This window comes from Gigantopelta aegis, chromosome 2, assembly GCF_016097555.1.
Source record: "Gigantopelta aegis isolate Gae_Host chromosome 2, Gae_host_genome, whole genome shotgun sequence".
Lineage (NCBI taxonomy): Eukaryota > Metazoa > Mollusca > Gastropoda > Neomphalida > Peltospiridae > Gigantopelta > Gigantopelta aegis.
Window position 1 is genome coordinate 9,574,540 of NC_054700.1, and position 16,895 is coordinate 9,591,434.

The window sequence follows — 16,895 nt, forward strand, 5'->3', positions numbered from 1 at the left end:
TAAGATGTTTTCGACTATTAAATATTTCTACGATCAAACTTACATATTAGATATATTTTCTTGTTTAAAATATCAGTGTCTGTATATTCAATCTGTTTCTGGTCGTCTTAATATTTGTAAGAAGCCCAAACTGGATTTTGTCTTCAAATAAGTTCGTACGTACGAAAAAATAATAGTTTAGGAAATAAAATTAAATTTAACCTAGTACAAATACTAGAACGATCCGAAACACGTTTAATATACAGCCACTACTATTTTATGCAGAAAACATATATTTGATATGTAATTACAATCGTTAAAAAGTCTCTGTTAGTCGGTTACATCTTAACTCAGGACTGTCCCTTTAAATGGAGACTTAAATGAGTAGACTCCAGTTTCAGCCCGTGGACACTAACTTTATTTAATGTACAAACCTGCAACACATTGGAATATGGTAAAAACAGAGATAAGTTAAAGTTAGCGATGTTTAAACGTGGCAATACTGTGTAAAAATATATAGAACCGATTTTAGACTTATGCAAAAATACATTTCGGGATAAAAAAAAACCCCCACCCCAATCCTGGATGACCGGAACCACTCCAGGTGTACGAAAATGAACATTCTAAATAATAAAGTGTAAATATTTCTAATTTAAATTATCAGAAAGGGCTTTAATAGTACGTCGTTGGCCTAGTGATTAAAATCATGGTCCACATTTCACTGAACATCGTAATTTACGTCTGCTACTAGTAATTATACCGGTCGTGCGTTTGCGTGTGGTTGGCATCAATTTCACACAGAAAATTACATCACTACGGAAGCTGGAGTATTTTAAAAACAAAAGAAAATGAAATATGTGTTCTTCTAACTATATCTGTTGGAACTACAATAGAAATAAAAATTGTGGTTTAATCGTAGGTTTACGTTTACGTGCAAAACAAGGCTTACGATGTTTTGTGAAACCGGGCCCTGGGTTTGCCACTTTAATTGTAAAGACGTCGATGACATGCCAAGAAAGAGGAGATACCAGATGCAGGAACAACATGAAGAATCACTGGATAAATCACCGTGTGACCTATTCATGATTTATGTTGATGATATTTTACAGCATTTAGTTTGTGAAACTATCATGTATGCAGCTCGGCAAAATTATAGTAATTTCAAAGTCACCTAAGTGACATGAAACGTTGTTGTGGTATTTCCTTGTCGAGTGGCTGCCACACTTTGCCCCAGCAGGATATGTACTGGCCTACTGATGAGGATAAGCATGTTGTAGTGTCTGTAGTTAATTAAGCAATGCCACGCAACGGATTCAAAAAGTTTGTTTTCTTTAACGACACCACTAGAGCACAATGATTTATTAATCATCGGCTATTGGATGTCAAACATTTGGTCATTTTGACCGAGTCCTAGAGACGAAACCAGCTACGTGTTTTCTAATGCAGCAAGGGATCTTTTATATGCACTTTCCCACAGACAAGGTAGCACATACTACTGCCTTTCATATACTAGTTGTGGTGTACTGGCTGGAACGAGAAATAGCCCAATTGTCCAACCGGCAGTCACGCAACACATATTTGCACATACCGGATAACTTCCCTTTTTTCACAAAAATCTAAACCAAAAATGTTTTTTGTTTAACGACACCAACAGAGCACATTGATTTATTAATCATTGGCTATTCGATGTCAAACATTTGATCGGCTATTCGATGTCAAACATTTGATCGGCTATTCTATGTCAAACATGTGGTAATTTTGACATATAGTGTTAAAGAGGAAACCCGTTACATGTTTTCCATTGGCAGCAAGGGATCTTTTATATGCACGATCCTACAGACGCGATGGCACGCACATACCACACGGCCTTTGATATACCATTCGAGCGTGCATGGTTCGACAACTAAACATTAGTACGACAGTCGAGTCACGTCTCCACACACTGTGGCCTATATGTCAGCACAACAATAATGGAGTTTCACATAGAGGCGCCGGGTTTAGTGTAGATACCTGTCACCAACATGTAAATTTAATGTACTCGGAAATAATAAAGCTAAGCAAGCGTCTGTTGTACCATTTGGTCGTCATCTCGGGGGGGGGGGGGGGGGGGGGGGGGGGGGGTGGTGGTGAAACGTAGCCCAGTGGTTAAGCGCTCGCTTGTTGAACAGTCGGTTTGGGATCGATCCCTGTCAGTGGGCCCATTGGGCTATTTCTCGCTCCATCCAGTGCACCACGACTGGTACATCAAAGGCCGTGGTATGTGCTATCCTGTCTCTGGGATGGTGCATATAAACGATCCCTTGCTGCTAATCGAAAAGAATGAATGAATGAATGAATGAATGTTTAACAACACCCCAGCACGAAAAATACATCGGCTATTGGGTGTCAAACAATGGTAAATGCAAAAACAATTGGTTTATGATCAACATGAATATAAAAATTTAACAGTTAAATAAACACACAGTGTAAAGGACTGTGTAAAAATACAAATATCACAGATAGATATAATTAAAATTTAGAATAAAACTCGGTGTCACGTAAAAATTGTAAAATGCGTTCAGGATGGAATCGAAATGATTCCATCACATTACTTTGACCAAAAATATCTTTTCGAATTTCATGAAGATGCTTACACTCCACCAAAATGTGGTGTACCGTCAGAGTACACTGACAGTACTCGCACTGAGGTGGAGGATCTTTCTTTAAGATAAATGAATGCGTCAAGTGAGTATGACCGATGCGGGCACGACACAAGACTACTTTAATCGAAAAGAGTAGCCCCTATAGTGGCGACAGCGGGTTTCCTCCCTCAATATCTGTGTGGTCCTTAACCATATATCTGCCGCCATATAATCGTAAATAAAATTTGTTGAGTGCGTCGTTAAATAAATCATTTCCTTTCTTCTTTCAAATTCAAGATTGTCTTTTAAAACGTTTATAATGTTTTCAAAAACAGGTGTCTGTTGTGATTGCATCAATGCACATAATAGAACGCTAGAGGACATTCTTTTAACCAAAAATGCTACTTTAAATATCATAGAAAACCTTGAATATGGACTTGCTGACAAAATTTGTCTGACACTAATAGTTTTAATAAATTCATTGTTTTATTGTAATGAAATAACAAATAAAATCACTAAAAGTTCAAATTTATTTTAGATATTATATATTTAGTATGATTTCATTCGTTTGGGGGTGTGGGACTTAGTTCAGTGATAAAGCGCTCATTTGATGCGCGGTCGGTTTGGGATCGATCCCCGTCGGTGGGCCGATTGGGCTATTTCTTGTTTCAGACAGTGCATCACGACTGGTATATCAAAGGCCGTGGTATGTGCTATCCTCTCTTTGGGATGGCGTATATAAAAGATCCCTTGTTACTAACGGGAAAATGTAGCGGGTTTCCTCTCTAAGACTATATGTAAAAAAACAAATACCAAATGTTTGACATCCAATAGCCAATGCTTAAGAAATCAATGTGATCTAGTGGTGTCGTTAAACAAAACAAACTCATTCTTCATACGTTTCGATATAAAAGTGGAAGGAAGGAAATGTTTTATTTAGCGACGCACTTAACACATTTTATTTACCGTTATATGACGTCGGTGATGTAGAATTGGAGAAGGGAGAACATTTCCTTGGGTAGTTGCTTCCACTTGAGGTGATCTTAGCGCTAAGATCGCTTCGTAAAACAGTGCCCAGAGGCTAGAGCTATAGATGTTTCAGTTTAGTATACAGTCCGTGCACTACGAACTCGTAACACAACTATCACACGGGGTCCTGTGCTACATTCGACCGTACACAGATCCCGAATGATCAAAGGGAAATGCAAGCATGATCTCGTATTTAAAGTTTCCCAATAGCAGATAACCACAATTCAATTACGTGCATTTATAAGATAAAAATGCACGCAATTTTAATTATAGTTACCTCGTACGTTTACTTAACCACAGGTTTTATAATAAAATTAATGTTCTATTTTCGTGAATAACTGTTCTTTATTTAAGGCTAATCTCTTGCTCAATAAACTGATGTCCTGAATTTATGCAATCGTTTACTTCTTTGATCCGTTGCTATGCATTATCTATGAGAAAACCACCTAGTGCGGAACTATAATTAAACAGAGACGATCCTCAGTAACCACGGAAGCCTAACAACTGTTATGGATCACAAGCGGAGAATTTCCCATGATTAAAAAAAATTACATACGATAAAATATTGAGAGAGTAGAAGTAATATCAGATCATGATGCCGTCATTTTTAATTAACAGGATGCCTGCGATGGTTTCTATATTGTTTATATTCCAAATAAAACTGGCATTAAGTGCATTTAATTATACGAAGATAGCTCGTATGAAAATAATCCCCCCCCCCCCCCTCCCCCCACCTCCGAGGTTGATGATGACCGGTGTCTGGCCTGAGCCAACAGGAATGGATGGGAGCAACCGTTTTAGTATTACAATGATATAACAAAAATGATGTCAAAAAAAAAATATATATATAATTATATATATATATATAAAATAAAAATAAATAAACACACACACACACCACACACACATATATATATATATATATATATATATATATATATATATATATATATATATATATATATATATATATATATATATATATATATATGTTATTACCAGTGTTTTTCGGTATCGTCAATAACATATATTAGGAATACAAATTGTATTATGCGAGCCTCTGGTGAGCATAATACATTATTTTTGTTCGTAATATATGATATTGACGATACCGAAATACACGAGGGTAATAATCTCTTTATCGTATAAGCTCAAGCTTAATACAACGTGTTTTTGTAAACTGTACACGCAACTTTAATTCCCGTCCATTCAAATGACGTAAGAATATGTGGCGCGGTGTATTTTTGAATGGAAATGACGTCAAACTCGAATGACGTCATTTTGGATGTCCTTACATCAAAATAAAGCTATGCCTAACGTTTTTTAGTTTTCTGAACGCTGGACAGCTTTCAGTGTCAAATTGCCATTGAAATGTTTTTATTTGATGACTATGAATGCATACGTCAATCATGGAGTGTCACCCAAGTACGTTTGCTTAAATGTCAATAAACCTAGTGCCGAGACCTCGACTAATTTACATCTAATTTGCAAAATGATTAAATTCTTAAAGTATGTGATCTGAAAAATATCACATACTTTGATTGCACTGAAAATGAAGATATTATATGATATATAAATATATATAAATATATATATATATATATATATATATATATATATATATATATATATATACAGGCTATTTCATGGGGGTTTTCGAATACGATTTTTATGTCAACGAGTGACACACATCACGAGTTGACAAAAATCGTATTCGGAAAAACACCATGAAATGGTCTATTTATTACATACATATTTCCTAATTTTTGACAATATCTTTCGCTCTTTGGTAATATCTTTCACTTATCCTATCGAAAACACGTAACGTCATGATATATTTCTTCCTATTACTTTTCACCGGATATGACTTTTATGGTTTCCGTAGATCAATATATTTCATTGCTATGTATATAATAAATATATATATATATATATATATAACCGTCGTGTAGAAAGCCAACCCTCATTACTCGAGTTTGTATTAACGGAATTCATCTTTAATGCGATGAGAATATACGACAGACGACCCATACACGGCATCGACTGATGTTTAAGTACAAAGAAGGCGGTCGACAGTACACATGGAAAGAGGAGAGGCGGTCGGAACACTGGGAAACTGTTGAAATGGCCTTGTGTATTATATTTCACATTTGTTGTATAATATCCTTGGCAATCCGCTCGGATGTTGTGCTGCCATGCCTGTCTTAGTATATAATCTTGGGTGTTCCTGTGTTCCAAGTTAATTATTGTATTTGTTTTTTGTGTAATATATTTTATATTTTGATTGCTACCAAGACAGGGTTCATAGCGTTAAAGACCAAACACATTGAAAGACTTTCAGACTTTTACCTACCATTATCAAACACTGCAAAGACTTTTACACAGCGGTTAATGACAACAGAATGCGATAAAAATACCAAATCAGTTTGTTTACGTTGCCGTCTATAGCAAGAAATTTTATTTATTTATTTTTTATTTTTGTTTTTGTTTTACAAGCATCATGACAGGTTAAACCTTGTAACTGGAAAATATCACGTGCATGGAGCTGTCAAAGTATTGCGTTATGATGTAGCTACGCCAGCAGAAAGGTCAGAGTATTGATGTTGACTGAGAAAAATTAAAAATAAAATAAACGAATGAACACAATACGAGAATTTAAAGACATTCATTACAATTGAAAGACTTTCAAAGACCTACAAATATATATATATATATATATATATATATATATATATATATATATATATATATATATATATATATATATATATATATATATATATATTTTAAATTCAAAGAGTTTCAAGGAATTTAAAGACCGCTATGAACCCTGCAATATAGGTCATGTCAGGTCATAGGGCTTTACGTGCACATTCAGAGCAGGCTGTTGTAGCGCACGCCTGTCCTGGGCACAAGAGCCGGCCTTGGCCTCCGTCTAGGACTAGGTGCAAGATGGCTTTGACGTTTAGGTAATTGGTTTGATTTGGGGGTCTTTTACGGTAGTTTCCTAATATACTCCATTGAGCTCTGTTCATACAAAAAGGCTCTTACTCTAATTACTAGAACATCAAATTGTACACACACACACACACACACTATGGCTGTGTTCTCACTGAGTTAAGCATACTTCCACTTACTTTGAGACGAATCTAACAAGGTATCAAGTATATTTATAAATTAAAAAATCTGGTTCCTGATAATCCTGTTAATCATCTGAAACCCACTGAAGTGAATCTTAATGAATGAATGAATGTTTAACGAAACCCCAGCACGAAAAATACATCGGCTATTGGGTGTCAAAGTATGGTAAATGAAAAAATAATGCGAATCTTAATGAAGATAAAAATATTTCTATTATTAGCTATCTTACCAAATTTACTACTGACTTTGGGATTTCCCAAATGCCAATTAGTGTACCTTTATTTCATTTTAAACACCCTTGGCTCTTGCAGTCTCCCATGTAGGGTCTCCACGAGTCCAAAATATTGGACTCGAGTATTTGTGGGTCAAACTCGACCCGAACCCGAGTACCCGACACTTACTACCAGATGAAACCGAAATCATGCCATTGAATTGCATTCAGAAACCGGTTGATACGTTCAGTATTGTGACAGATGAACGGTCAGATTAAACAGAGGAGCTAGCACATTATCATATGATTATTGTGTAACTTGTATTCTTGCCCACTGGACAGGGTTATCCATCTTTTGCACGGTGCTAGAAAAATCTGTCTGACCCTAGGGCTAGATAAATTTGTCTGACTCGAGGGCTAGACGATTTCTACATACGCGTTACGTCATAACACGTTTTACGATTATTGCCGTCATAACTCAAGGTTTTCGAAATTTCTCGTTGTATCATTGTTTTAAAAATATTTAAACAAATTAATATTTTCAACTTTAAATTTATTGTTAAGTTGTTGCATTTTTATGTCGTTGCATAAGTTGGACTATATTTTCAGCGTATGATTAAATGGGTTTCATTGTTTGTAGGTGAAATGTTTACGAATCGTTCAACAATAAACAAACCATACGTAGCTTACAAAGTTAATGTTTTGTCACTGTAACTAAATGGGCAAGAAAAAGAATCAATCACCGTTGTGAGGTATAGATAAGGCAATTCCAACCCTCGGGACAAAATGTTTTTGTCCCTCGGGTTGGAATGAAGGCCGAGATCTGGAGTCCGTTCACATGACTCGAGTACCCATACAATTGAGACTTTCAGCAGTAACTAATCAGAAAAAATAGAATCTATCACCGTTGTAAGGTACAACCCGACAACACAACCGTGATAGATTCTATTGTTACTGATTAGTTACTGCTGAAATTAATGCTATATATTGTCTCACTTACACGGACACTCGAGTCCTGTGAACGGACTCCAGTCTTGCTAGACTCGACCCGTGCCCCAGTACTCGAGTACTCGTGGAGACCCTACTCCCAAGGTTCAGTGTGATATTCGTGAAGAATTAAATAAAATTTCAATTGCCAGTATTTAAAAGATAATTTGTAATGCCATGGTTGGGGAATACTATGTTGAGCACATCGAGGTATCTATGGATGGATTCTAAGACCACACCACTAGCAGAGCTGAAATGACCTTCGTAGTTAAAATATTACCTGAGCCGATTTCAATTAGGGCTCGACTAACGGACAATATATCGGTTTATCCTACGGAGTTACTGGCAATACAACACTCTTTAATTTGGATATTTAACAATAATAAACATTTAAATAGCCCTAATAAATTTGTTATGTTTACAGATAACTTAGTTCCCTGGGGGCTACCATGGGCTCCCATAGTGTCAGACCAGAATTAATTGATAATATTTATAATTATTATATTAAATTACTACAAATAGGACTTGAAGTCATTCTGGAGTGGGTTCCACCTCATGTTGGCATCGCGGGAAACGAAATGGCCGATTGTTCAGCTAAAATAAATTTACAAATTAAATATAATTGTAACAAAATTTGTTCTTTCGTGCAGCCATGACTTGCTCAGTTTTGGCAAATCGATTGGGACCACAAAACATGAGCATGGCACGCTAACATCAAACCTAAAGTAACGATTCCGGGTCCTGTCTGTTTTAACTTAAAATCTACTAAAATTATTACACGCCTTCGTGTGGGCATGTCTATAAGCTTAAATGCTATTAAAAAAACCCATTGATTCCCCTAACTAATCTTCGTGTCATGTTGTGGAATCAGTTGATCATTATTTATTTAACAATAATAAATTATAAGTAAAAAGAAGGCGGGCGACAGTGCAAATGAAAAAGACGAGAACGAATGGAAACTGTTAAAATGACCTTGAGTATTATGTTACACATTTGTAAATCACAGAGTAAATCAATGAAAAAGTTTGTTTTGTTTAACGACACCACTAGAGCACATTGATTTATTAATCATCGGCTATTGGATGGTCATTTTGACACAGTCATAGAGAAGAAACCCGCGACACGTTTCCATTAGTAGCAAGGGATCTTTTATATGCACCATCCCACACAGGATAGCACATACCACGGCCTTTACTATAACAGTCATGGTACACTGGCTGGAACGCGAAATAGCCCAATAGGTCCACATATGGCAGAGGCAGATATAGGTGGGGGGCAGGAGCCCACCCCTAAATTTTGCGACAGTTATAATTTTTATTATATATTAATTTTCATTTTTTTACGATCCCCTCCAAACCTCCCCAAGAAAGAAAGAAGTGTTTTATTTAACGACGCACTCAACACATTTTATTTACGGTTATATGGCGTCAGACATATGGTTAAGGACCACACAGATTTTGAGAGGAAACCCGCTGTCGCCACTACATGGGCTACTCTTCCGATTGGCAGCAAGGGATCTTTTATTTGCGCTTCCCACAGGCAGGATAGCACAAACCATGGCCTTTGTTGAACGAGTTATGGATCACTGGTTTACACCTACCCATTGAGCCTTGCGGAGCACTCACTCAGGGTTTGGAGTCGTTATCTGGATTAAAAATCCCATGCCTCGACTGGGATCCGAACCCAGTACCTACCAGCCTGTAGACCGATGGCCTGCCACGACGCCACCGAGGCCGGTTAAAACCTCCGCCAAAGTTCCATTGGCATTCCGTCTTATGTCACTGCCCCCCTCCCCGCCCCCTCCCGTTTTCTGGTTCCGCCACTGGACGGGGATCGATCCTAGACCTATTGTGCATCAGGCGCACACTTTACCACGGGGATACATACGTCCCGCCCCTAATAAATCACTGAGTGGAAATAAACAATTGTGTTTTTGTTTTGTTTTTAGTTGTTGTTTTTTTATCATCGATATTTTAGATTTATAGTTTCTAATAATAATGTTATTATAATGAACTGAAAAATGTACACCCAACATTCTAAATTGTTCCGCACTTCATTCTAGGTTCTAACTTGTATGGCTATTTATAACACCAAACATTGTAATGAAAGAAAGAAATGTTTATTTAACGACGCACTCAACACATTTTATTTACGGTTATATGGCGTCAGACATATGGTTAAGGACCACACAGATTTTGAGAGGAAAGCCGCTGTCGCCACTTCATGAGCTACTCTTTCCGATTAGCAGCAAGGGATCTTTTATTTGCGCTTCCCACAGGCAGGATAGCACAAATCATGGCCTTTGTTGAACCAAGTGCAAGTGGTTTACACCTACCCATTGAGCCTTGCGGAGCACTCACTCAGGGTTTGGAGTCGGTATCTGAATTAAAAATCCCATGCCTCGACTGGGATCCGAACCCAGCACCTACCAGCCTGTAGACCGATGGCCTAACCACGACGCCACCGAGGCCGGTGCACCTATCGGAGATATTTATATTTTTTGCACAGCTCTTTACAATGTTTTAATTTAACTCTTAGACATTTTATATTGATGCTAATTATTACTTGATTTACACATTTGCCTTAGTCCGACATCCAATATCCAATGTATGTTTTTATGCTGATGTGTCGTTAAACATCCATTCATTGTTTGAAATCAACGAGGAAAGATATATTGGATAGACATATTGAATTTTATTCTAAATTTTAAGTTTGCCTTAGTGTTATTTAAAAAAAAAATGTGCACATCTTTTTACACTTTTTTAATTTAACTTTTGAATTTTTATATGGATGTTGATCATCACTTTTACCTTAGTTTGGCAACCAATAGCTTATATATATGTCTTGTTTGGGTGTCATTAAACATTCATTCATTCTTTGATTCATCCATTCATTCATTAAAATGTGGAATCATTATCATTTCACCAAGAAGTGAGTTCACATTTCTACTTGTTCTTATATATTGAAACTCCAACAGAGCTGTTTCTTTTTACTGACAGGTTCTTCTAATTACTTATTTATAAAATTTGACACAATAAAAACAGATTTCATGATGTATCGATGTTTTAAGCAACACGGTCATGGCCTTTGTTGAACCAGTTATGGATCACTGGTCGGTGCAAGTGGTTTACACCTACCCACTGAACCTTGCGGAGCACTCACTCAGGGTTTGGAGTCGGTAACATTGTAATGTGTCTACGTTGGGGGAATATAGGAATCAATCTCTCATGTGCTACTACACTGCCAACAGGATCAGCTAAATGAGAATACTCTTTTGCAATCAAACGACAGCAAAAACACTTCAGACAAAACAGATAAATAGTTTCAATGGGGTTAGATTCGACATTTATCTTGAACGGCAAATAACAGCTACAAGGTTTCAGTTTATAAAAGGATGTGTTATGAGTTTCCTGTTTATAAGAGGATACAGTGGTATCTCGTCGCTGTCTACCAGTAATAAAACAGGCCTACCCCACAGTACTAATAACGGGCGCTAGTAGCAACGCAACATATTAGGTGGTTTGAACACCTTCTTAAGAATCCAAGATGTACTCTGAGGATGTCAGGTGCCCGATGATCTGTACGGAATGTGCATATTTTCCTTATTATGATGGTTCTCAATTGGTTACTGCTATGAATTTAGCCCCCTTCTGCGTCATCTGCGAATATTTTTGTGCCGATTTGTTGAAATAAGGTTAATGGATAGGGGCATCAGAATTGACTCGTGGCAATGGAGCTCTCTCTGTCGGTCTCTCTCTGTCTGTCTGTCTCTCTCTCTGGTCTGTCTGTCTCTCTCTCTGGTCTGTCTGTCTGTCTCTCTCTCTGTCTCTCTCTCTCTCTCTCTCTCTCTCTCTCTCTCTCTCTCTCTCTCTCTCTCTCTCTCTCTCTCTCTCTCTCTCTCTCTCTCTCTCTCTCTCTCTCTCTCTCTCTCTCTCTCTCTCTGAGTGTGTAATATTTGACACACATTAGCCAAGAAAACCAATGTCCATAACCTTCAAATGCACTTTTAACCAATAAAATGCCAACTAATGGTTTTAAATATTTGCAGAAAACGAGCGAGTATACAGCTAAAGCATTGCAGATATTTTAAAGAAATGTCCGTGATCCCTAGAGACCACCCCATAAGCCACACACATCAACTGACGCGAAACGATATCCGTTAACAATGTAAGAGGTTGAATTCCTAATTATTTGTTATCCATTACATTGAGGTGATGAGCTGTGGACACAGCTCTTGACAACCGACACGACCCAATACTTGGAACAAACAGAAAAGTCGCAACGTCAGCAAAATCCATAAGAAAAGGCCCAGTCAATTATTGTTTGCTGGGGTATAATTAAATCTGAATGACAAAATCGTACCTTTGGATAAGGCAGAATCAAAAGTATGTTTTTGACAAACCCGTGATTGCTGCCATGATTCAGTGTTCTAACTAGGATTTATTGCAGGGCAGGGCCCCGTTCCACGAAGCGATCTTAGCCCTAAGGTCGCCGTAACTGCACAGCTAACATATGCACTTAAGGTGATCTTAGCGCTAAGATCGCTTTGTGGAACGGGGCCCAGGGCGCTAATTTTTTAGGGCATTTGTAACGCTACAGTCAGTTTTATGGCAAGTGTTGGATATGATCGCATTTTTGGCATGGGTCACTCTACAGAAAGTGTCAGCTTTATGTCCCTACACAATTTCTTTTGTATTTGTATGTAGAAAACTAGGTGTGGTGTCTTTAATGATATCTTATTAATAATATCATCCTATCATAGCAGGGGCGGGACGTAGTCCAGTGGTAAAGCGTTCGCTTGATGCACGGTCGGTCTAGGATCGATCCCCGTCGGTGGACCCATTGTGCTATTTTTCGTTCCAGCCAGTGCTCCACAACTGGTGTAACAAAGGCCGTGGTATGTACTATCCTGTCTGTGGGATGGTGCATATAACAGATCCCTTGCTGTTAATCGAAAAGAGTAGCCCATGAAGTGGCGACAGCGGGTTTCCTCTTTCAATATCTGTGTGGTCCTTAACCATATGCATGACGCCATATAACCGTAAATAAAAGGTGTTGAGCGCGTCGTTAAATAAAACATTTCGGCAGTGCAGATTAAATCAGAAGAGATCAGAAGGATCGGAAAGTATTTTTTATTTTATATTTTTAAAGACTACTCGTTGCAAGCAGCACTTGTACGCACTTCTTCATGGACTAAAACCCCCAAATCAAACATATACGATCTGTGATCAATAATATATTGAAAAGAAATGTTTTATTTAACGACGCACTCAACACATTTTATTTACGGGCATATGGTTAAGAACCACACAGACATTGAGAGAGGCAACCTGCTGTCGCCACTTCATGGTCTACTCTTTTCGATTGGCAGCAAGACATCCCACAGGCAAGATAGTACATACCACGGCTTTTGTTACGCCAGTTGTAGAACACTGGCTGGAACGAGAAATAGCCCAATAGGCCCACCGACAATGGTATATCGAAGACCAGTAATGAACTCGGCTGCCTATGCTACTTGACTATTTTTGTTTTATCGTTGTTGTATAATCAAAGTTGTGAAGCTAACATTAAAAAAAAACGAAAAACGTTTTTTGTTAAAATTTAACCGCAGTTCATTTGAATAACAAACACAAGCTTCCAGTGCAATGACTGCAGTGAAAACAGTTTTAAAACATTATAATACCTTAAAGGGACGTTCCCGAGTTTACTGCACTTTTAAAGATGTTATCGGCTAACAGACTTTTTAACGATTGTAATTACATATCAAATATATGTTTCTGCATAACATATTGGTGGCTGTATATTAAACGTGTTTCTGATCGTTCTAATATTTGTACTAGGTTAAATTTCATTTTATTTCTAAAAATATAATGTTTTCGTACGTACGAAATTATTTGAAGACACAATCCAGTTTGGGCTTCTTACAAATATTAAGACGACTAGAAACGCAATTTAATATACAGACACTGATATTCTAAGCCAGAAAATATAGTTAATATGTAAGTTTAATCGTAGAAATAATTTATTAATCGGAAACATCTTGCAATGTAGCAAACTCAGGAATATCCCTTTAAACTGTAACCGCAGTTTATTTGAACAACAAAAACAAGCTTCCATTGCAATGACTGCAGTGAAAAAAGATTTTAAAAAATAATACCTTAAAGGGACATTCCTGAGTTTTCGGCATTGTAAGATGTTTCCGACTAATAAAATATTTCTACGATTAAACTTACATATTCAGTATATTTTCTTGTTTAGAATATCATTGTCTGTATATTCAATGTGTTTCTGGTCGTTTTAATATTTGTAAGGAGCCCAAACTTGATTTTTTTTTCAAATAATTTCGTACATACGAAAACATTATATTTTAGGAATTAAAATGAAATTTAACCTAGTACAAATATTAGAACGGTCAGAAACACGTTTAATATACAGCCACTAATATTTTATGCAGATAAATATATTTGATATGTAATTACAATCGTTAAAAAATCTGTTAGTCGATAACATCTTAAAAATTGCAGCAAACTCAGGAATGTCCCTTTAATTGTTGCATTATTTGTATATATTCCTGTTGCATTATTTGTATATATTCCTGTTTCATTTATACGCACTTCCGTCGGATTGTATTCTTCACCGCATGCAGTGGTTTGTTAAGTTACTTCTTTCCTTAATTTGTCTTCTTCTGTAACAAGACTTTTGATCAGCATGCACGATATTCATTCCGGTTTTTTTTTCTGTCTATTAGTATCGGCTGTTCGAATGCATAAATGTTATTTGATTTGTTCGTTAGTGATCAAGGCACCAGTAAATTAGGATCTGTGGATCAAACGTGACTTGCAAAACATGTCTGATGCTCAAAATAGCTAGCACTGGGTCAGTGGACGAGAATACGTCTAATCATAAATCACGTATCCGTTGTGGATGAAATCAAGTTTGTTTTGTTTAACAAACTGGAGCTCATCGATTATTGGATGTCAAACATTTGGTAATTCTGACTCGTAGTCATCAGAGGAAACCCGCTACATTTTTTTTTTCCTAAAGCAGCAAGGGATTTTTTATATGCACCTTCCCAGACAGGATTGTCCCAAAAAGTATGTTCTAAACAAAAAAGGTGTACTTCAGATTGTGATACAATTATTTCTGATGAACAGTGGTAAATCGCCCGCCAGATGCGGGTCGGTGTGGGATCAATCCCCGTCGGTGGGTCCATTGGGCTATTTCTCGTTTCAGCCAGTGCACCACAATCGGTATATCAATGGCCGTGGTATGTGCTACCCTGTCTGTGGGATTGTGCATATAAAAGAGTAGCCCATGAAGCGGTGATACCGGTTTTTCTCTCTCCATATTTGTGTGGTCCTTAACCATATGTCCGACGTCATATAACCGTAAATAAAATGTGTTGAGTGCGTCGTTAAATAAAACATTTCCTTCCTTCTGATAAACTGCTTGTGCCATTTTGGAAACTAGAATAGCAGACGTTCAATAGATGGCGCTCATACACTTTACACAATTCCAGCTTCGAAATTTGTATACCGATCGGCATATCCTTTGTATTATACCTGGCCTAATTATGAATATGTATAGTGACTGAAGCGTAGAATGGCTAAAAATAAAATAACTTCTCTCTTTCACACTTAACAATTAACCCACTGTCCTAGACAGGTAGCCCATATACCAGAGGTGTGTGCCCAGGACAGAGTGTTTGAACCTTACAGTATATAAGCACGACAATACATATAAATGAAATGACTGAGTCGTTTTAACGTGACGTTATGTTAACTGACAGAGTACAAATGAACTCGCGCGCGCGCAATGAAACGTGGGCAATCATTAAAGCCTTGGGACAGATTTAGGATTCATGTTTGTCCAAATACATTATTTTTACAGATTCAATTTCCTTTCTCCAAGCTTTACAGCACATACAATTGAAGTATCCCTTATTTTGGGATGTTGATACGATAGTATCTTTTTTGTACATTGCCAACACTAATGCTATATTTTGTTGGATACCTAGTCATGTTCGCATTAAGGGCATTTTGCTGCAAAGTCTGCTTTGAATTTGCCCCATGTCGGTGTTTGTGTCCCCCTCAGTGATTTTAAATATGTTAACTAATATATTTTTGACTTGGCAAGATGATTGGGACGGTGCGGTTACTAACAAGCTTCATTATGTTAAGACAGTCCTGGAAGAGTGGCAGTCTTCAGCTCACATAGATAATACGAAAACTAACTTTACAAAGAGTCTACTTATTCATTTTAGTATCGTGCTCGATCGTAACGTTCTAAACAACGTTTTCTAGATCCTTCAACGTTTTACTTCACGAACCATTATTTACGAATAAACGCCTATATTTTCTTACATGTCTTCAAAAAAAAAAAGAAAAAAAAAAAAGGACGGGGCTTATCCAAAGACGTGGACCTACGTCTGGTCAAATACGGTACTCGATATAATAATCATGGAAAACAAAAGTTCGGTTCCACGACTTTATCGACACGGTACCGAAAACTATAGTTTCCGTGAAAGCCAGGGGTCTAACACGCGCACGCACGCACGCACACATGCACACACAGAGAGACACAGACACACACTGTTGAGGAGAGTGGGGTTCACTGGGACATGAGGCACATTGGGACACCCCATCTAATTACTATTGTTTTTGATGGGAATCCCTTATGATGTCATCAATAGGGGACTGGAGTATTCCCTCTGTCAGCCATATTGATTTCGTGAGAGAAAACCACTAAAGGTTGTAATGTACCAATCATGTGATTTTCAGGTCAGAGTTCGAAGTGCACCGTCAAATGTTTAAGGAGTAAACCGTAACTATGGCCGTGATTGGTGGATATATGTGACTCTGGTTATTTGTGCAAATAATATGACAAATGCCCCATCAGTTCCACATGTTTTATTACGTGAACAATTA